The 22,169-nt window shown below is 43.1% G+C and overlaps 1 protein-coding gene across 2 annotated transcripts in view; it reads right to left on the bottom strand.

Moving 5' to 3' along the window:
• Positions 1-19,083, bottom strand: part of LOC139565922 (muscarinic acetylcholine receptor M2-like) — an 81,140-nt gene extending 62,057 nt beyond the window's left edge. The window contains exons 1-2 of one of the 2 annotated variants that reach the window (XM_071386616.1): positions 18,936-19,083; positions 13,620-13,770 (exon numbers count right to left, since the gene is read on the bottom strand). The gene's annotated coding sequence lies outside the window, so the exon portion shown is untranslated. Of the gene's footprint in view, positions 1-10,926; positions 11,034-13,619; positions 13,771-18,935 lie in introns of those variants that run through there. The other variant, XM_071386617.1, reaches the window with a different exon arrangement.
• Between the last annotated feature and the right edge of the window lie 3,086 nt (positions 19,084-22,169).

Genomic DNA, 22,169 nt, shown 5'->3' with positions numbered 1-22,169 from the left:
CCCTGTTGTCTACTTTGTGCCTTCCTACCAGCTGTAGTGCTTGTCTCTGCTCGCTTCCTTCTATAACGTCTTGATTATACCATTTGGAAAAGCTGTTCGTCAATCAGCCTCTGCTGGTGTGTGACGATAGGCTACATCTCTGCAATGCAGAGCTCTGACTGCTCTCTATTCCATATCTCTGTATATTTGTTAAAATTATGGATATCTTTGTATTTACTTGAATTGTTATTCTCAGACTGCCTTCCCTAGATATTGATCAACCTCAAATGCTCTCAGCAACCTTTCATCCGTCACAGATGAGTTGCTTGCAGTTGTCTAAGAAAGTGGTGCATGCTATTTTACAGGCACATACCGTAGAGATGCGTTTTGGTGTTTTTCTCCATGGGTGAATATGTCTGCAGCAGCTTGTTCATTCCAACGTATCAGCTCAGACACTGGGGGCTGGAGTTGACTGTGTTCAGACAAAACATCTTCTCGGCTGCTCCCTGTATGAATACCAATGCAACTGAATCAAAGAGAGTGATTAGAGGGGTCTGTTGTTTAACCCCAGGGCCGAGCGCTCCAGTTATTCATTTGTTTACTTAGCTATTAGCATTGCTTTCTGTTTTTCTCTCCCACTCAGTATGTCCCAGTATATTCCTGCTTTGTGTTAACTGCGCTCATTAAGGAGAACGAGGAGGCGGAAGGCCTTTCCCGTCACAACGCCAGCGAGGTGATTTAGAGAATGACAATGCAAACATCTTAGTAGTTGACCCTGGCGCAGGTAGAAACCTTGGCTGGCACTTGTTGTCCTTGACCTTGTCACTCATAGTGTTGTCATACATATGACTAATACAGGTTCAGATGAAGCTGGTCAAGTGAGCAGTCAATACACTGATACCATGAATTACGGTATTCCATGTTTTCCTGGCTGACTACATCAACTCTTTTTTTGTGTGTGATTAATTTAGCATGCGGGAGGAAGATTATGTTGAAACAGCTGTTGATCTTGCGTAGTGCTGTTTGGAAAATGCATTGTGTTCTATTTTGGACTTCTAATATTCTTGATTTGATTTAGAGACTCTTCTCTCATCAACTGAATACAAAAGAATTTGGCTCTGTACATAACACTGGAGACTACTGGCAATCATCAAGCATGACATCCATACAGAAACTAGCTAAATGAACTGAAGGATTCATTTATGTTAATAGTGGAAGACATTGACAAGAGGGGTGATTGCTTACTGAATCTTTCTCTGGAACTAGCATATATAATTGTTCACAGTCATAAAACCTCCACTCAACCAGTCTTCTATTGCAACTTTTCAATCAAACGCTTTCCCTCTTGTACGTTTCCCATGTAATCTGTTTATGAGGCAATTTCAGATTTATGCGTAAACAGCCCAACAACTGCACAATTAGCTCAATGCGAGATGAATATCAAAGAGATTATTTTGCCCCGCTGTCTGACTACTGAAACGGCCAGTTGGAGAATGGACCCCCCATTTTAATAGCTAAAGGAAGCAGGCAGTGAATACTACAGGCTAGTAAACCGGCCTGATAATGACATTCGGAGGTCAGGGGATTTTTTTTTTTCTTCACATATTATCTAAAACCTGATAAGCAGGTCTGTTCACTCTGTGCTCTCGGACAAAACCATGCAGCCTCTGCATATCTATTCAACCTCATCCCATCCCCCTAGAAATCCCTGCTATTGAAAAGTGGGCTTTTACAGTGTTCATCATCCTTTGGAGGAAAGCAGTCTATTCTGCTGAGCTCCGACTTTATACTGGGATAAAAAGATTTCTGCCTAAAGTTCAGGGGAGAGCCTGGGAGAGAATGGTGCGAGGGTTAGCCAGCCACAGGATGGCTTATAAGAATAAATATTCAATCCGTGTCATAAAGGTTAGCTCACACATTATGGCCAACTGCTGTCTTTCACCATTAAGCACAGTGAGGTTTGATTGAATTACGACCCCTCTTTGATCAGGCTAATCTTGATGGCAATACTGGACTTTCCTTTCAAACCTACCAGTATTAAATCTATGTAAATCAGACCTAAACATCTGAAGGCTGTGAGAAATAGGAACGGTGCGTGTGGAGCGTTGTATGAACTCATCATCAGGCAGTAGAGTGAATCAACGGTGGCACTCCCAAAGGTTTAGTAGCTAATGGGAAAAGAACGGAGGAGGGGTTTTCTCTGAGATAATATAATTACATTCACAAGTAGAAAGAATTCCGGCGGGGAGTCCTTCTAAAATTACATTTCCCTCTGCAAGAGGAATAGCAGGGGATATTCCTGGAAAAGCAGGCGAGAATATCTGGGTTAAACAAAGGTTACCGGATGGAGAGGACATCTTCTCTCTCAACTCTGATGTAATACTATCTGAGGTCAGAGGTTACTACAGTGACAGAGATTTAGGCTATTCTGTTCCCTTTGTAGTTTACACGATGCAATTCTCATAGCTTTCCTGTAAACTCCTGGCAGGAACATATAGGAATATACAGCTTTTTTGTGTGAATGAATGCATTGTTTATGCTGTCGATTTGAACTCTGTGAGAACTTGTACAGTTTGTATGTTTGACGTTGCAATTGCTGCAATACCGATGGCATCTCATTGGCTCTTATTAGATATTGCTATTTTGCATTGTTTGGTTCCGTTTCCATTGAGAATTGGTTTGTGTTTAATGGATAAAACACTTATTTTAAAATTGACTTTTTGTTTTCTAATTTCCTGCCATTAACAATGGCCATAGTAAACGCAAACGCAAACGCTGTTGTGTACGAGAGAAAATATGGGAATAACTACTGAACCTAGTAAATTAATTTCCCTTGTTAATGAGCTCAGAACATCCCATCTCCAACATCAGTGCCACTCCCAGGACATTGTGTTGTCATCTACAGTGAACAACGCACTGGTATGGATTATCAGAAAACAAAAGGAACTAGTATGTTTAGTATTCAGAAGGTCTAGTCACAATCTGCCAATGGCAAAAACTAATTTGTCCTCAGTCCTCTCCCCACCTCGGCCCTATCTTCAGGCCCTTCAGATAAATATCCCAACATATTCCTTCAGCATTTATTATTTCACTGTTTTCCACTGTAATGTTTATCTTGCCTGTGCAGAATAGCCCTCTGCTGTCATATCCATGCGGGAGAATTGAATTCTTCAGTGAGTGGTGAAGAGGACTTTACGTTCCTGCACCTCACTGATAACTTTCTGCATTTGACCACGTATTGTGTCGAGCTGAGTGGCTCCTGAAAGAAAAAGTACTGTAAGTTGCTTCTTCCCAAAAGGACGCTAAATAGATTCAGACTCTTACTTCCGTTAAAGTTTAGAGTTGAAATGCGGACAAATGTTTTGAAAAGGAAATAGAGGAGATTGAATTAGGGCAGACTTGAAATGTGAATGTGACTTTATCTTTACATTTCCATATTTTGTTGCCATGTTTAGGTAGTCTTCAAGGAAATAAAAACAATTTCACACACGCTTTCCGTACAATTTTTTTTTATTCATAATGAAATCGTAATGCATAATGCATTACCTATGCATTGTGATCAAGTTTGGAAGGCGTGTTTCGAATAGTCAGCAGTTTATTTCTCACTCAGGTTCTAACAATGGAACGTTCTGGGACTCAGATGGCTTTCTAATGAATTAGTCAAGCCTCGATATGAAAACCTTGGCTGTCAACTGGATGGCACCCAGGTCAGCTGCTTTTGCAAACGGCAAGAGAGAATGTTCTGGAAATGCTCCATTGACATCCCGTTGATTGGTCATTTTTTGCCTCTGTCTCACTATTTATTTCCATCTCTCACTCTCTTAGCTGGCAGTCCTATCTACAAAGTCATATTTTTCTCTGAATGCCACTTTCAGGGCAAAAATAGTCGCTTAATAATCATGAACTCTGTAATCTGAGTAGATCTATGTGTACGTGGGGTTTTGACCCCAAAAGTGTGAAATACCACTATTGGAACTGGCCAAAACAGGTGGCTTAGACACCATGTCCATGCATCAAGTCACCCCTCCCAAACTCTCTCCATTCCGCAGCCATTTTCCGGAATGATTTCTGAGGATAATAGTACTCACAAATCATCCGCTGGGCAGTGGAGCCTGGGAAATTGATGTCCCTTCATTTCAAAACAATGGAGGTGCCTTATGAGGGGGCTCATGATGTCATAACTTCAGGGTCTGACAGACTGGGCAGGGAGAGGGAACGTGGCCTGTGGACGGGCGCAGGGCCAACGGAACCCTAGGCAGGTACGACTCAATCAATCCCTGTACTGGCGAGACGCGGGGCTGTGGTCCAAGTAGCCAGCAGACATGCTCAATCACATCTCCTCACAGTAAACAAATTGACAGCCTTTACTCTGGGAATCAGCCCTTCCTAATCCCCCCAGTCTGCTAGCCTCTTTCTCCTTCCCAATCTTACATTCACAGAAACAGGTAATTCAAAGGACAATCTAAGACCATGTACCTCTTCATTCTTCACACTGCCTGCACAACGCCTCATTGGGTCAACCGGGCAAAGGATTGAGATAAAACGTAATCCAAGTTTTTCAAAGTTGCATGATAAACTGAAGACAAAGAGAGAGAGAGAGAGAGAGAGAGAGAGAGAGAGAGAGAGAGAGAGAGAGAGAGAGAGAGAGAGATGTTGTCGCAGCAGTTTGGTTTTTATATGTCTCTCAGTCCACCAATATACAGTCAGGCAGGCTAATATCAGTGTGGATTAAAGAGCTGCTGGGGTTTGTGTGAGAGACATTGAGTAATAAATAATTCATGCAGGCCAGTGGAGGAAGACGATAAATCTCCAGTTTTTGAGTCCTGCATGCAATTTAGATGGCTGGGCATCGTTCTAACGGACGTTCCACTGATTTAAACCCACAGATGAAATTAATAAAAACGTCATATCTAAGGGGAAATTCAAATCATCAACCCAATCCATCAAACCCATTCTGTGTTCTTTTGATTAATGTTGCTCCCCTGTGGGTTTATGTGAGAGCAAGGGTTACCACACCTTCCCAAGAAAAGATTAAAAAGCCACGTTCATACTGAATTGCTCCCAAGCACGGATGAATTGGAAGTTGATGGACTTGGCTGGGTTCCTGGCTACACACCTGGTCTCATACATACGTATGGAACGTTGTTGCGTTTTTGAATGTGTTTCCCCACGGTAGTAGAACCTTTTCACACCGGAGGCACTGTGTCCTGCCTCACCAAATCCAACCATCACTTCAAAGAGACAGGACAAGGGTGATCTTTGCATGACGGATGGGGCTTTCCTGGCTCTAAGCACTGGGGAATGAGTCACTATGCGTATCTGAGTCTCGCACACCATGGCCTTCCAACAGTCACAAATAACACAGACACTAGAACGTCACCCAATCAGGATGGAACCAGCGCCACCCCATTCAATCTAAAATGGATGCCTGGTCTGGTTTGTGTAGATCATAGCAAGGCTGGCAGGATACGCATCCCGGGGAATGTGTGGCGTGATGACGTGTTTTTCCCTGTGCTGTCACCGAGGGTGTGGCATGGATGGCTGCTTTACAGACTCTGATCCAGGGACTGATGGCAGAACGTGAAGAAAACAGACGGGGGAATCTCTGTCTGCTTACGTTCGTCAGCGAGGGTCACTGTCATGACCAATCCTCTGATGTAAATGAGGCTAACCGCACCGTCTGGACACACACACACACACACACACACACACACACACACACACACACACACACACACACACACACACACACACACACACACACACACACACACACACACACACACACACACACACACACACACACACACACACACACACCTCTCTTTCTCAGAACAGAGCACATCTCCAGGGCTGTCAGACAGGGTTGTGAGGTTAAGGGAAGTTGGCATGGCAGAGCAGGCTGACTGTCAATGCTGTTGACAGCAAGATGGACAAACCAATACTTGAGGGAGCAACAGGCCCACTTTCCCTGTTTCGTTAACACACTGTCCTGTCAGGCATGGACGTCTCCCAAATGTACTAACCCTCCATCATCCTTCATGACGTGCTATCATCCAACTTCATTTCTTAAGACATCAGTATACACTCATACACATCCTATCATAAAACACCCTACTCCTCCCCCCCCCCCCCCTCCCTCTTCCTCTACACCCAAACAGTACGCTTTCCGCCCCGTTCAGGCCTCCGGATCCATATATGAGAAGTTATTGGGCCAGGCCGGCTGGAGGTAGCACATTCATTTCTCACCACTCTGTGCCTCGGAGGAGAGTCGGTGATCCCAGTCAACATTAACATCAGCTTTCTGGAGCAGGGCCTCCATTAAGAACCAGCTGCATGGGAAAAGCCCATCACTGCGCTAAGGCGAGCAGCAGAGCTAGAGAGACCACACGAGGGGAGGGAGGGAGATGGAGACAGACAGGAAATATGAGGCGACTGTGGGGAGAGGAGAGGGATAATAATGAGCAGAAACAGAGGAGGAAGGAGGTCAGGTTGGGATGGAAAGGAGAACAACTGAACCAATAAATCACAAGTTAATAGATAATTGGAAAGACGCCCCCTTGGGATCTCTTTCCAGAGCCACGAAACAACACATCTTAATTCTCTATTAACTCGGTATAAGAATCCGGTTCCCTCTGGATTAACCAAGGTATGTGATGCCTGATGTGATGGCAGACATAATGATTCTATCCAGCCTGTTTAACATCATTTTGCTCACAGGTTGATACCGCCCACCGGGGAGTCACTGTCAACACACTAAGAGACAGTAGGCCATATTGGTTTGGATCTATGGAGACATATTCCAAATCAGGTGGAAGTCAACTAGGAAGGCTGATGCAGAGTAATAGTGTTACTACTGTACTCTGGAGACCTTTCCATCATAGACAAAAAGTGGCTGCGTTTGATCCTCAAAGTCTAAGCCACTGTCATCCTGTTCACACAGGTTAAAATGTTAGTCATTGTTTAAAAAAGAAATGATTCTCATTCATGTCACCTAGGCGTAATGCTCTCTCCTGACATTATCACTGAGCAGAGTTTGAGTGCAGTTTGTCATTCCACTGCCCAAAACTGTGGAAGCTGTAACACGCCTCCAGACTTCAGTCAATAAGCAAGACCATAGTGAGTCAGCACTGGCTCGCAGAAATGTTCTCTCACCATGCACATAATAATGAGAAGGATCTGAGTGACCTTAAAGGCAAAATGAGGCAGTTGGGTCAACAGCACCACTCAGCCAACACCAGCCAATTCAGAACCAACGTCTGTGGAGTAAAGAATGCATTGAATGCACTTACGTTTAGCCTACTACATCTACACAGTGTTTGTCTGATGGAATAAAGCAGAGCAGATTTCGCAGTCAACTTTTTTCTGCATGTATTCATCTTTATACAAGCCTATTGTTATATATCCACGGACGTTCTGTTATTTACAGAAGAAAGTAGTTACTCTTTGGCAACCAATCCCTCCCTTTTCCCTGTAGTGCTGTTTAACTGCAACAAAGACAGCATTGCAGCCTGCTGTTTATACTCACAGCAGGATTTGCTTGTTGAAACGAGCTGCAGGTTTTTCTCTAATGAAAGCCAGGGGTATTTAAGGATGGGGACTGACTAGTAAAAACTGCAAAACATGATTTTAAAAAAAGGACATTGGATTTTGTCTGTACCTACCGCCACCTCAGTACGTAGGCCAATATGTCACAGACACACTCATCACACGGCATCTGGTCTGATATATCTATGGCCAGGTGGCCACCATCCTGAATGATGAGATAGACAAGTAGGACAATACCCAAATACCTTCCACCTCCACGTTCACGGAACACGTTGAAGCAGAGAGAACATTGTCTCCTGCATTCTAAAAGCTCCCATTTATCACTTGCCTCTGAGTTGAAGCCCCTCTGATTTTGTCCTGGAATTCCTTTTTTTATCCCTCGCTTGCCTGTTCACTGTTCTCTACTCGTCTTTGTTCCACCTGGTCTGACAAGCCCAGAGTTTTTCTCTGGTTGTGCTTCTTGTTCTATTTCTTCAGCATACTGACTCCTTTCTTGGACGGTTTCTGGAGAGGTCTGTCAGAGGGTGTGAATTACGGAGTGTGGAACTACACTGAGAATCTATCCCTGACACACTGTATTCTCTGGACTCCCTCTGCAACCTTGTCTCTGTCAACTCAAGTAACAGCATATCAGACGGGCCGTTCAGTTTGACACGGCTAACTGACTCAACGGGGAGTCTAAAGATAATAACGGAAATAATAAATCCTTTCATAAACCCACAGAACTCGCACATAAATGCCACATTGAATCAGCGGGGGGAAGGCATGCACAGTTCCTAAAACACACACAAGTAACTGAAATACACTCCTTCTCCATGGCATTTATTCCAAATGTCAATTCAGCCACCTGGAAAGAGTTTTGTCCACAATGGTATCTTCATGAATGTCAGGTCTAGCCATGGATCTGTCTGCAGCAGGTCTATAGGCCAAATGGCTGGTAGTTTCTCTCACTGACAGCCTGAGGTTGAGAAAGTTAGCTAGATATCTAGGTATTGGATGATCCGGAAATGTTGTGCTTATGGCTTATGGAAATGTCTCTGAAATCTCATGTCTGGAGTCGTCCTGGTCTTGTTTTGATAGTGGAAGTATCTCATGACCCTGTTTTCTCTTCGTCCCAGTCTCTCTTCCTCCTTGGGATATATCTACATCCTCCAGTGATTTCCCTCCACTGTCCCCCCGGGCACAGCTAGACACACATCTTTCCTCTTTCTGAGAAATAATAAGAAAATAACAGACATCTACGAAATGCCATCCAGGACTAACAAGACAGCCGTTTTACAACCATTATCTGGACTTTGTCTTGCGTTTACGTATAGTTAGACAGAATGGACAGCCGCAGTAAATCTGACCAGCTGAGCACATAAAAGAACTGGGCTTTACTACACACCATAGTGGAAAAAGAAACAAAAGGTGAGATGAGTTATACCTGAAGCTACAGTATAAACAGGTCTGCACTCACAAATACACTAGAGTAAACTGAGACACCGCTGAATCTGTAACCTCAAATGATCATTGCCTGCATTAGTATTATTCGGTTTTAACACGTGTTCAACATGATACACCACTTTTGGGGTAGGAACATTGGGCCAGTAACCGAAAGGTTGCTGGATCGAATCCCAGAGCTGACAACAACAAAAAATGCAGAAGACACATTTCAATTGAATGCATTCAGTTGTACAACTGACTAGGTATCCCCCTTTCCCTTTCCCTTCCTGCTCCTTAAATTAGCCAGCGTCTTGGACAGGAGCATTTTTCTCTGCTATGATTCCGTCATTATCTTCAGAGCCTGTGTTTAGCTGGTGAGAGCGTGTAGGCCTGTATAAAATGGAGCTTTTGTGTGAAGCAGTAGTCTCTCCACTACTCTAATTGAAGTTTAATTTCACAGATTGCCTTTTTTTCCCCTCTGACACTGGGATAGGAGAAGCACAAGTGCTTTGTAAAATTGCATGGGCAATTTTGCTTCTTTGACAAATTCTGCAGTTCTGAACATTCCCTAAATTTTTTTATAGTATTTACAGTATGTTGCAAGAGGCTCGCAACAGGACTAAATGGAAAAATGGATTGATGCTGTAATTTCATGCCACTTCCTTTCAATGGTATGTTTTGGCAGTATCTACTGAACAGAGAATTTAATAAAGTTTACAATAATAGGATTTGTAATTAAGATGTTTAGGCCTTTTAGGGGTACAATTGAATTTAAAGTGTGAGAATGACCTTTAAAACCATGTTAGTCCTTTAAATAGGGGCTGAAAACACTTAGTTCTTGAAAGTGAATGGCTGAGGATGGGAAAACAACAGATCCACTAGGACAGGGGAAATTATGAATTAATTAAAGAAATACACATGAGTAACCTATCACCTTGGTAGAAGTGTCAACCTTTGTGGGGAGCCCAGTATTCAGGATAAAGAGGTCATCATTGTAAGGTACACTCTTAGAAAAAAAGGTTCCAAAAGGATTCTTCAGCAGTCCTCATAGGAGAACCCTTTTTGGTTGCAGGTGGAACTCTTTTGGGTTCCATGTAGAGCCCTCTATGGAAAAGGTTATACATGGAACCCAAACGGGTTCTACCTGGAACCAACAAGGGTTCTTCAAAGGGTTCTCCTATGGGAACAGCTGAAGAACACTTTTAGGTTCTAGAAAGCACCAGATGATGACGGTGATCCAGGGAATGGTGAATGAAGAGAAAAGGACGGGCATAGGAGTTTGTGTGTGTGTGTGTGTGTGTGTGTGTGTGTGTGTGTGTGTGTGTGTGTGTGTGTGTGTGTGTGTGTGTGTGTGTGTGTGTGTGTGTGTGTGTGTGTGTGTGTGTGTGTGTGTGTGTGTGTGTGTGTGTGTCAGTGTGTTGTGTGACCATGAGTGTAAGTGTGTGTGTATCTTTACGTGCTTCCTGGAGTGTGTATGTCAAATGTTTGAGATGCTATCCTTCTTTCTGACATGACACAAACTCATTCAGACAGTCTCACTGGTCCTGTTAGTGGCTGTGAATGATTAAAGGCCCAGTCCTGTCAGACTCTGCCTGAAAGAGCTCAAACTCACCAGGACTTTAGGGAGACATTTTTCAGCCTCGTATCATCTTCCCTCTTCCTGTCTAATTGCTCGTTAGTGTTCATGACCCGAAAGAGTAGAAATTGACACAAGGCTCCCTCACAAACATCCACAGGGTCAGCAGCAGCAACAGCAGTAGCACTGTAATGGAAAACGTCCCTATAGAGCAGTATATTCTGTCTGGGCAGAGTTGATAACAATAACAGCCAGATGAGCCAGGCTGGCTGTATCATTGTCTACCTACTGAGTCTAGGGGGGGATTGGGAAAAATAATCATAATCACCCCCAGTACTTTCCCCTTTTGGACTCATTCTCTGTGACCCTCGACATCAAATGTAACTCCAATAGCCAACCTGTGTGTGAGAGGTCAGAAGGCAGGAAGGGAAAACCATCTCTCCGTCTCTCCATGTCTTCTGTCTTCCAATCTTCCAATCCCACATCATGGAGGAATTAGATCTGTCTGGAAAATTACAATGTCACTGCTCCGCCATGGTTCCAACGGGAGCGGGGAGTGCTGAATGTTTATGGAGCCAATAATAATGGAGCTAGAAGCGCAGGGCCGGATTTATCCGGTGCCGAGGCTTAGTGCAATTAAGCACCGGGAATGGGAGCCGGAATTATTACTGGATGAGTGGCAGGACTTAGGAACACCTGAGGCTTCCTCAGCTGTGTCTGAGAACCGAAAACAGGCAGAAAAATATATTGTGATATCGATGGTACTACTACTTAGTAGTACTACTATTACTAAGCAGTCTTGGTTCTCTGTTATGGTACAACAAAGGATTCGGCACTGTTTACAGACAGCAGTGGGGAAGCTCTTTCTTCCATCTCTAAGCTGTGTCCCAACAATAGCTGATAGGCTAGCTGCTAGCCCAAGGGTAATGCAGTGAACCCTCTAGATTAGAATGGAACAGAGTCACGGTGCACCACAAAGACACTGCAACCTTTTAGAAGCCTGCCTATTTCAGAGGGAGGAGACCAGCAAAGGGACTTAGAGAGAGAGATACAGCGTGGATGATTCATTACAATGATATCAACAGATCTTACAGTTTCTCCGGCCATGATTAAAGCATGTTGACGCTTATTGGGATGAATCTTGTCCTGGAGGCGGAGCTGAGCGATTTCCACTAGACGGGCCAGCGGCAAAGTCAAAATTGGCTATATATTGTTAAGAAACCATGAAAATAAAAATTTGCTTTTTGATCTGAATTTAAGGTTAGGGTTAGGCATAAGGTTAGCAGTGTAGTACAGGTTATAGTTTTGGTAAGGGTTAAGGTTACGGTTAGGGTTACGTTTAAAATCCGATTGTATGACTTTGTGGCAGTGCCAGCTAGGGACTACCCTGCAGAGCTTCCTCCAGTACATAAGTCATCCCAATAAATGCCAAACTGCATGATTTAATGTATTCAGGTCTCCCCCTGTGGGGCACTAAACAGATCACCTAGAACCAATTTTGAAGAGTAATGGCTTCTGATATATTCTATCAAGCTTTTACACTACAATCATCACTGGGTTCATCTGAGGGAGTGTAATTCACCACCATATTGACTAGAGAGCCCTGAAATACTAAACAGCAAGCTTGGGTTTAACAACCAATTACAGGGTCACTACATCTCTTCAACATTTTTTTATGCACAGAAGAAGAAAAAAACACACAACATACCGCTTAGTTCAACGACCTCCAATAGTCTTTGTAGGAAATGCAATGACACTATTTTATTTGATCCATACTTCACAGTGCTAGACAAAGATCTGGAGGAGCATCACTCAGTGCTGTGGAGTTCCTCCGGTACACCCTATATAAGTTCTGACTCCTTCAACGTCAGATAAATAACCCATCACCTGCACCAGGTGTAATGACTGCTGTTATGACAGCACAATTCAGCTGGATTGTATTTGCCGTGACAGGTTTGATTGTCCGTTTTTTTCGGTGTTCCTTGAGCTGAATCTCAGGCTTGCGAGAACCCTATTGTTACAGAATATAGGCTACAGAGTTGCATCAGGAAAGCATGCAATGTAAGTACTTATTTGGACCGGAGATGGGCATGCTGTATCTCAACACATCTCTGTGTTCTGAGTGGTGGTGACTAGCATGGTCAATGTAGCTGCTCAAGAACCCGTCTAGAGAGGACTTCCTTACCGCTCCATTGTGTGGAACGTTAAGAGTGGAAGGTTTGCACATGCTCTTATTCCATTCTCCCATTTTAGCTTAATTACATCCTCCTCCTTAACAAGCCTCCATCGCTGCTGCCTCAGATTATCCATACAAAGCAAAAATAACATTTTAATTGCATAAGAATACAATTAAAAGCTCAGGGTAGATATGTCAGCCTGCTGTCGTTGAAAGCGTGATAATCAGGCATTCCTTTCAACTGGTGCCATCTCTCAGCTCCACTGATGTGCACCACACCACTGCTCGATCACCACCGGTGGGTTACTGCTCTAAAGGCCTATGTCCGTTGAATCAGACACATAACCGACTAAATGTAAACTTTTAAAAATATACCTTTGCTCCTCGCTGCTATATCAAATGCACCCCTGGTGCCAGCCTCTCGAACGTTCCATTAGAGCCTAGGTTCATTTAAAAGTGACCATACATGGTGCACACATGGTGGGAACATATAGGCAAAGCTAGGAGTGCATTATGTGTTAACTTTGCAATTGTATTAAACAACCACCCTCAGCGGGGAAACATCCTGTTTTCAGGGATACAGTATTTTCAACCTAGCTTCCTTTCCCCCTGAAAACTGGATGTGTGGACCCCGCTCAGGTGTTTATTTTACATCTGCTACCTTAGTTTACTCTGCTCCTAAACAGCTGCTCTATCAAGTGAGGCAGGGAACCTGTGTGACTTCAAGAGCTGTTCAAGTGGCCCCTTTCAAGCAGACACTTGCTGCTCTCCTAACAGACCATAACTCTATTGATGGTTAATATGCAAAACATGAAATCTATCTAGGAAAAGTCTAATTACCTAATAGGTTCTGGAGCAGCAACAACTTAAAAATCACAATAGGTCATTAATCTTAATTACAATTGTCCACCATACCTGCTGGTGGCATCGGCTCACTGCATGTCATGAAGGGGTGAGGAACTCCAGCTGAGCTACTGTACAGTAAACCTCCACTTCCACTGTCAAACAGTCTCCATTGTGTTCAGCCCAGGAAGAAGTCTCCGGATGGGGTCAGCTTGGGATGCCCCTATAGAGAAAACACACAAATAGCATCTCACTGAATGGTAACTCTCTCTGCCAAATATAGCCCGTCAATATGTCCCACCTTTAGTGGGATGACTTTGAACAAACTCAACATCTATCTCATGGTTGGTGTAGATACGTTGGAGAATGAGTGTAAAACAAAAATAAACACGTATTAAAAAAACTACCTCATAGGTAAAAATGAATAAATCAATACCTCCCTACACACAAACTCAAATCCCATTCTTCCTCTTTACTCACATTGTTAGTAAGCCAGCATGTCATGCACAGCAGCCAATATGCAGCGTAACATATTCACATTGATACAGCTCTCCAAGTCTATAGAATATAGGTTATGAGCCCTATACAGCGTGTTACCCTAAGGGTTAGTATATGCCTTTACAGTACAGTATGAGATAATCATGGTCATAAACCACAACGGCACAGGGAAATGATGCTTAATCTTTAGTGGTTGCGTCTCTAATGTGATATCGATCATGTATAATGATGGGAATATATTGACAGTAATGTAGTGATTGTGTCCTCGATGTGTAACCTCAGTAAATCAATACTGAAGCAGTACATGCAAATACCAGCAGATGCTACCATAAGTGGTAAAAACAAGGTGTCCTTTCTAAAACCACCTCGCTCGGCACAGCTTGCATAAAGTATGATAACCATTAAGAAAATAGCTAAAGTATTTACCTGTGGATAATTCGACAACATATTGTATGGATTTCACTGACAGCTTAAAGAATTGTGCAATTTTTAAGCACAAATTGCTAGGACTGTGCTGCGTGACCCATTGACCATGCAGCCTAATTCATCTTAAACTGTAAAAGATTATACAATTGTACTGCTGCTCACCCCACCTAAGGTGGAGGAGGGAATCAGGAAAAATCAGTTGAGTAAGCTTTTCAGCAATTATATATCAGGGCCTTTGTATATTTTCAGAAATGTGATGTTTGTGACAGGAAATACGAGGTAGAAAATACGCACCCTCTCAAAAGCTCGCTCACACAATAATGTAGGATACAAATAATCTGAAGCTATGGTGTGTGTCTGATCTGCACCATAGCTGATGGCAAGCACATCATATTGAAAAAGAATGTATTCCGCGTCTGTACTGTACATGGCAGTGCTGTACAAAAAACAATCATATTTTCGTCTGGAAATTGAACTAAACTCAGCAAAAAAAGAAACGTCCTCTCACTGTCAACTGCATTTATTTTCAGCAAACTTTACGTGTAAGTATTTGTATGAACATAACAAGATTCAACAACTGAGACATAAACTGATCAAGTTCCACAGACATGTGACAAACAGAAATGGAATAATGTGTCACTGAACAAAGGGGGGGTCAAAATCAAAAGTAACAGTAAGTATCTGGTGTGGCAACCAGCTGCATTAAGTCCTGCAGTGCATCTCCCCCTCATGGACTGCACCAGATTTTCCAGTTCTTGCTGTGAGATTTTACCCCACTCTTCCACCCTCACCCTCCGATCCAACAGGTCCCAGACGTGCTCAATGGGATTGAGATCCGGGCTCTTCTCTGGCATGGCAGAACTCTGACATTCCTGTCTTGCAGGAAATCACACACAGAAAGAGCAGTATGGCTGGTGGCATTGTCATGCTGGAAAGTCATGTCAGGATGAGCCTGCAGGAAGGGTACCACATGAGGGAGGAGGATGTCTTCCCTGTAATGCACAGCATTGAGATTGCCTAGAATGACAACAAGCTCAGTCCGATGATGCTGTGACACATCGCCCCAGACCATGACGGACCCTCCACCTCCAAATCGATCCCGCTCCAGAGTACAGGCCTCGGTGTAACGCTCATTCCTTCAACAATAAACGTGAATCCGACCATTTCCCCTGGTGAGACAAAACCGCGGCTTGTCAGTGAAGAGCACTTTTTGCCAGTCCTGTCTGGTCCAGCGACGGTGGGTTTGTGCCCATAGGCAACGTTGTTGCCGGTGATGTCTGCCTTACTACAGGCCTACCATCCCTCAGTCCAGCCTCTCTCAGCCTATTGCAGACAGTTTGAGCACTGATGGAGGGATTGTGCGTTCCTGGTGTAACTCGGGCAGTTGTTGTTGCCATCCTGTACCTGTCCCGCAGGTGTGATGTTCAGATGTACGATCCTGTGCAAGTGTTGTTACACGTGGTCTGCCACTGCGTGGACAATCAGCTGTCCATCCTGTCTCCCTGTAGCGCTGTCTTAGGCGTCTCACAGTGAGGACATTGCAATTTATTGCCCTGGCCACATCTGCAGTCCTTATACCTCCTTGCAGCATGCCTAAGGCACGTTCACGCAGATGAGCAGGGACCCTGGGCATCTTTCTTTTGGTGTTTTTCAGAGTCAGTAGAAAGGCCTCTTTAGTGTCCTAAGTTTAGTGTCTTAACGACCGTTCCACAGGTGCATGTTCATTCATTGTTTATGGGGCATTGAACAAGCATGTAAAACAGTGTTTAAACCCTTTACAATGAAGATCTGTGAAGTTATTTGGATTTTTACGAATTATCTTTGAAAGACAGGGTCCTGAAAAAGAGACGTTTCTTTTTTTGCTGACTTTAGGTTACTCGTGCATGTTATTTTGCGAATATTGCGCAAAGGCAATGCAAATAACCATTCTGTTAAAAGCTCTTAATTGTGAGCACCAGAATGCACCCTATCAGCCAAGCTGTACCAGAACCAAATACACTTTGCAAGAACCAAACCACTACCAACAATTATTCAGTATTCAATTGGTCTAGTGTTGTCTGCGCAGTCTTTATGTCACAAAACCAATTAATTTCAACAATGAATTCAGGGTAACATTGTTCCTAATAATTACCAGCGCACTTACGCAAGTAAAAGAGAGAGTGCAGAGTCCATGCCTTTTTGTTATAAATGATGACCACGTTTTTCAACCTGCACCTGGACCTCAAATGCATCAAGTGCACTAATTAATCAAACACACCAGACACATTAGCAAGAGGTACATTTGCATCCGTCTTCAAAGGGTTCACCCCCTATCCAATCTGTTAAATGGCCAACGTCATTTAGACTTGGGAGACCAATAAGTAATGCAGCACAGATTCTTCACCTATAAAATAAAGAATGTTTTTTTCTCATCACCTATCAACTCGATCAGAAACAATCATATTTCACAGGTTACAGATGGGACAGTCGAGACAGTCTGTCCTTAACCTGATCTGATAAATGCATATCCTTATCTGTGTCTATGGGGCTATTTATGAATAGCCAGGCACATTTATTCTCCCACTGCGTGACCAGAGTTTTTTTATTGGAGATCACAGGGACCCATACATCACATGGAGATGGTAATCGATGCAAAGCACATTCTTATTTTCCAACCTCAAAAAGCTTGACACGACTGTGACGGTATCGTGAGGAATTGCACCAGCTTCCAGCGACCTCAAAACACAAAAGCAGTGGCTCATTTCAAAACTTGACGCAAGTTTCGGGAACACTTTGACGCAATTTCGGGAACACGTCATGCAACCTAGATAATGAGGCAAGCCCCCTTATCTGATCTGTTGAGAAATCTGGAGTCACTCACTGATTTCAATCCTGTTAATGCTGTCAGTTATACAATCATACAATCTGCTAATCTGTGTCAACATACACCAGCCATATTCCAAACGCATCCTTCGGGGTTGCTCACGCAGTGCCAAGCGCGCTTTTACGCGCACATTCAGTGAGACATGCAGCTTCATCACAGTCGAACAAACCCTGTTGTTTGTCACTAAATCGTAACCCTTCTCTCACCACCACTGCAAAACAACCACGAGTAAACTCATTGCGCATTGGGTGAAATAATTGAAGATCCTCTCTTTAACATATTCCAGCACGTATGTTCATGCAGCGTGCTGTCCATTTATCGTTATGATGGTGGGATGCATAAATTAATGGTAGCTGACGACGAAATCGACAAACTATTCCCTGTCTTCCTTTGTGGGGTAGGGGACACAGCAATACCATTCTGTATGGACAGAATCGTATTTGCACACGAGGTATGAAGGTCTCCAAATCAAGGACATCGAGTCAAAATCATGCGTCAACTTCCGGATGCTTCATACTTCACTGCAAAATGACTACGATTATTTTATATTTTTATTTTAAATATATAAACACATTAACATATACAAAACACAAATCAATGCAATTTAAATGGTATACACTCTTTGTGTTGCACAATAGAATAACATCTTAACGCAATACAGTTGTACTAGCCCAAGCGGGAAATTCGATACTGTTGAACTTGCTTTGAAAAACAATTAGCCAACTCTCACGAAATGCTTGCTGTCTTCCTGGAGAGGTGCCTGGCACGGGGATGCGCAATACCATTCCTATAGAGAAAGGAATCGTTCCATGGATGGATCGGCAACAGACATGCAAATGGTGGAAAATATAATATTCCATGTATGATCATTGTAATTATTAAGACAACGAATTAAAGATTTATTATCGTAACATTGTATACCCTTGTATATATCGTTTCATTTTTTGTTGGATGCAGAAACAATCCACTGAAAAGAAGATATGGATCATATGAGAATAAAATACTTTTTACTTTTCCAAAATAAAAGAGAATCTTTCCAATATTGACGACAACAGGAGGTAATAGAAAGCAATCCATAGCACTATGATAATTTATTTACTTGCTAAGCTGAATTTCATTGCGCAATGTGACAATTCCATTCCGCATCATGGCATGGCACAATATGCAGATGACTATATCTAAAGCGCAAACCATCTCCACTCCCATGTCACTGATAAACACGTGTATTACATCCTCCGATAGGAAATATGACTCCTATACGACATTGTGTATTGTATAGCATCGGTTGATTCAGTATAATGTAGTGAATGCCCAAGAAAGACCCTCATATACCATAGGTCAAGTCGAACCTTGCTTGTTGCGCACAAAGTTCTGTCAGTATCCTGCCACGACTGATGTTGATACATTATACATGTATCCCAAGTAAATTGATATAAACACTTCCAAAGGTACAGTCTACTATAAAGATTGCACGATTACATTACACATGAATGTTATGCGCCGGTACACTGACTGAGCGAATTTTTATCGTGCGCATTTCTCTCCATTCTCTAACCAAACATCCTTAAGATTTGCGGGACATATGTTGTTGAGTTAATTACCTGCTCTCAGGCTTTTCTGCTACTCGTGCAGCGGGTTTCCTTCATCCGGTGCTCTCTGGAAGTTAGTTGGTTCGCTTCATCACACGGCTGCACGTCTGAGGACATGCTTGTAGAGTAAAGCTGGGGAGGCAAAGCTGGCTTCTTGGCTGGAGAAAGTGGCGAGGGAGGAGAGAGCGTATGTGAGAGACAGAGAGAGAGAGAGTTGGAGAGTTAGAGGGGGGCGGTGCACAGTGCAGAATTTCATAGAATATTTGTTGCCGGTGAAATCCACTGCGTACCTGTCTTGCTTTTTGACGAACAAAACCGACGGTGATGTTATGCACTGATTGTATGCAGAGTTGCAAACTGCGTGATAATTATATTATATACTACACAAATGATATATGTCCATTCATGGTTGCATTGTTTGTGCGCTGAATGTGCCTAAAATTGATTTGCATTACTTGTGAAATGTCGTCTGGGTAGCCAAGGCTGTTTGTTTGAGCGGATTACGTGGATGCCTTTCAGCACCATGGAGAGCGCACACGACGCGTGAGCAAGAAAACTGGGGGAGAAAGTCAAGAAGAAGGTAAAGCTGCTGGCTGATCGTCTTCAAAACACACCTATGCAGAGGAGGATTAAAAGGAGTTTAGCCATTTGACCGTACGTGCTGAACTGCACACCACTCTCAGTGATATGAGATTTGTTTAGCCGCTGGTTAAAACGACTTAACCTACCCCAGAACAATGCCTCCTCATGCTCTATGAGCACAGCATTGACTGCGCACAGAGGCGTCAAGATCATAGGGAGCACATGGGCGTCCTCAGATTTGTCGTTTCATTTTTTATTTATTGTTGTTGTTTCTTTGTAATACTACTTACTAGTCACCAAGCAATTTTGATGGCATACAGGCTATCAATCAAGTTAGAGTAGCTAGCTTGTCTAACTATCTTAGCTGGCATGATTTCTGACAAGGTTGGTACACTTTAGAAAAACAAGCAATTACTAAATGTACTGAATAAGACTCACATTCATTTCAATCTTTACCCAGATTTTAGCAGAGATGCAGAGAAGCATATTTAGTTTCTTTAACAAAAGAACCACCAGTCAGGAGGATACAGAAAGCACAAGAGGTATGTTTAGACATGCAGAAAAATAGACACATTTTGACATATAATTAAACATAATGATTATGGGTCTAGATTGCAGGAAAAGGCTGTTTCAGGTGCTTGAAAAGTGCAAAATGCCCCAACCAGCACCCAGCCACCCTCATGTACAGTGCATTCGGAGTGTATTCAGACCCCTTGAATTGTTCCACATTTTGTTATGTTACAGCCTTTTCTAAAAAAATAAAAATAAAAATTATTCTCCCCTCATCAATCTTCACATAATACCCCATAATGACAAAGCAAATACTTCTTAGAAGTATTCAGAGCCTTTACTCAGTACCTTTGGGTATGATGCTACAAGCTTAGCACACCTTTATTTGGGGAGTTTATCACATTCTTCTTTGCAGATCCTCTCAAGCTCTGTCAGGTTGGATGGGGAGCGTTGCTGCACAGATATTTTCAGGTCTCTCCAGAGATGTTAGATCGGTTCAAGTCCAGGCTCTGGCTGGGCCACTCAAGGACATTAAGAGACTTGTCCCGAAGCAACTCCTGAGTTGTCTTGGCTGTGTGCTTATGGTCGTTGTCCTGTTGGAAGGTGAACCTTCATCACAGTCTGAGGTCGTGAGTACTCTCGAGCAGGTTTTCTTCAATGATCTCTCTGTACTTTGCTCCATTCATCTTTCCCTCGATCCTGACTATTCTCCCAGTCCCTGCCGCTGAAAAACATCTCCACAGTATGGTGCTACCACCACCATGCTTCACTGTAGGGATGGTCCCAGGTTTACTCCAGACGTGACGCTTGGATTTCAGGCAAAATAATAACATTTAGGTTTCATCAGACCAGAGAATCTTGTTTCTCATGGTCTGTGAGTCTTTAGGTGCCTTTTGGAAACTCCAAGCGGGCTGTCATGTGCCTTTTACTGAGGAGTGGCTTCCGTCTGGCTGCTCCACCATAAAGGACTGATTGGTGGAGTGCTGCAGAGATGGTTGCCCTTCTGGAAGGTTCTCCCATTTCCACAAAGGAACTCTAGAGCTCTGTCAGAGTGACCATCGGGTTCTTGGTCACCTCCCAGACTAAGGCCCTTTTGGTACCCTTCTCCAGATCTGTACCTCGACACAATCCTGTCTTGGAGTTCAACGGACAATTTATTCGACTTCATGACATGCACTGTCAACTGTGGGACCTTATATAGACAGGTGTACTGTATGCCCTTCCAAATCATGTCCAATCAATTGAATTTACCACAGGTGGACTCCAATCAAGTTGTAGAAACATCTCAAGGATGATCAATGGAAACAGGATGCACCTGAGCTCAATTTCGAGTCTCATAGCAAAGGGTCTGAATACTTATGTAAATAAGGTATTTCTGTTTTTTATTTGTAATACATTTTCAAACATTTCTAAAAACCTCTTTTCGCTTTGTCATTATGGGGTATTGTGTGTAGATTGATTAGAGAAAAAAATATTTAATACATTTTAGAATAAGTCTGTAAAGTAACAAAATGTGGAAAAAGGGAAGGGGCCTGAATACTTTCCCAAGGCACTGTACTTTGTGCCACCTCATAATTTTGGGGTGCATGACGACCCTGACTGCTCATGCACCTCGGTTACCGAGCAGCAGCCGGCCTTTGTTTACATGTACAGCCCATCACACAGACACATGCATGTACTTTACACTTTACACTGTCATCTCCTATATCCCGCCCTCTCAACCTCAAAATTCTTACTGGCTGTTGTTTCAGCACAAGGCACGGTGCAAAGGATTGTTTGTAATGGCCTCTTCTGGCCTCTTGAGATGTACAGTCCTTCTCTTGTTGTTCAAATTCATTGTGAAGCTGATGGGATCTTTTTATTATGAGACAATGATCTAAGCGACGTCTGGAAATAATTATTTTCTACGATTAGATCTTGTATAAGAGGGATGTTATCGTTCGCAAGCTCTCAGTGTGTTTGTCTGTTTGTTTCCCTCATGATATTGTTCATTATTATTCCCATTCACTTCCTTTCACAAGGCTTGGCATTGGTTATTCTGGGGGTCATTCCAAAGCAAACGGTGGAGTTGAAACATTTGGGCTCGGAATGTTCTACTGACATCTACTGGGGAAGCCTCTCTGAGTCCTGCTGTGTGCTCCTCCCAACACACAA

This window comes from Salvelinus alpinus, chromosome 37 (genome assembly GCF_045679555.1).
Source record: "Salvelinus alpinus chromosome 37, SLU_Salpinus.1, whole genome shotgun sequence".
Lineage (NCBI taxonomy): Eukaryota > Metazoa > Chordata > Actinopteri > Salmoniformes > Salmonidae > Salvelinus > Salvelinus alpinus.
Note: the sequence above shows the minus strand (reverse complement) of the source record. Positions and strands in the feature narration are given on the sequence as shown.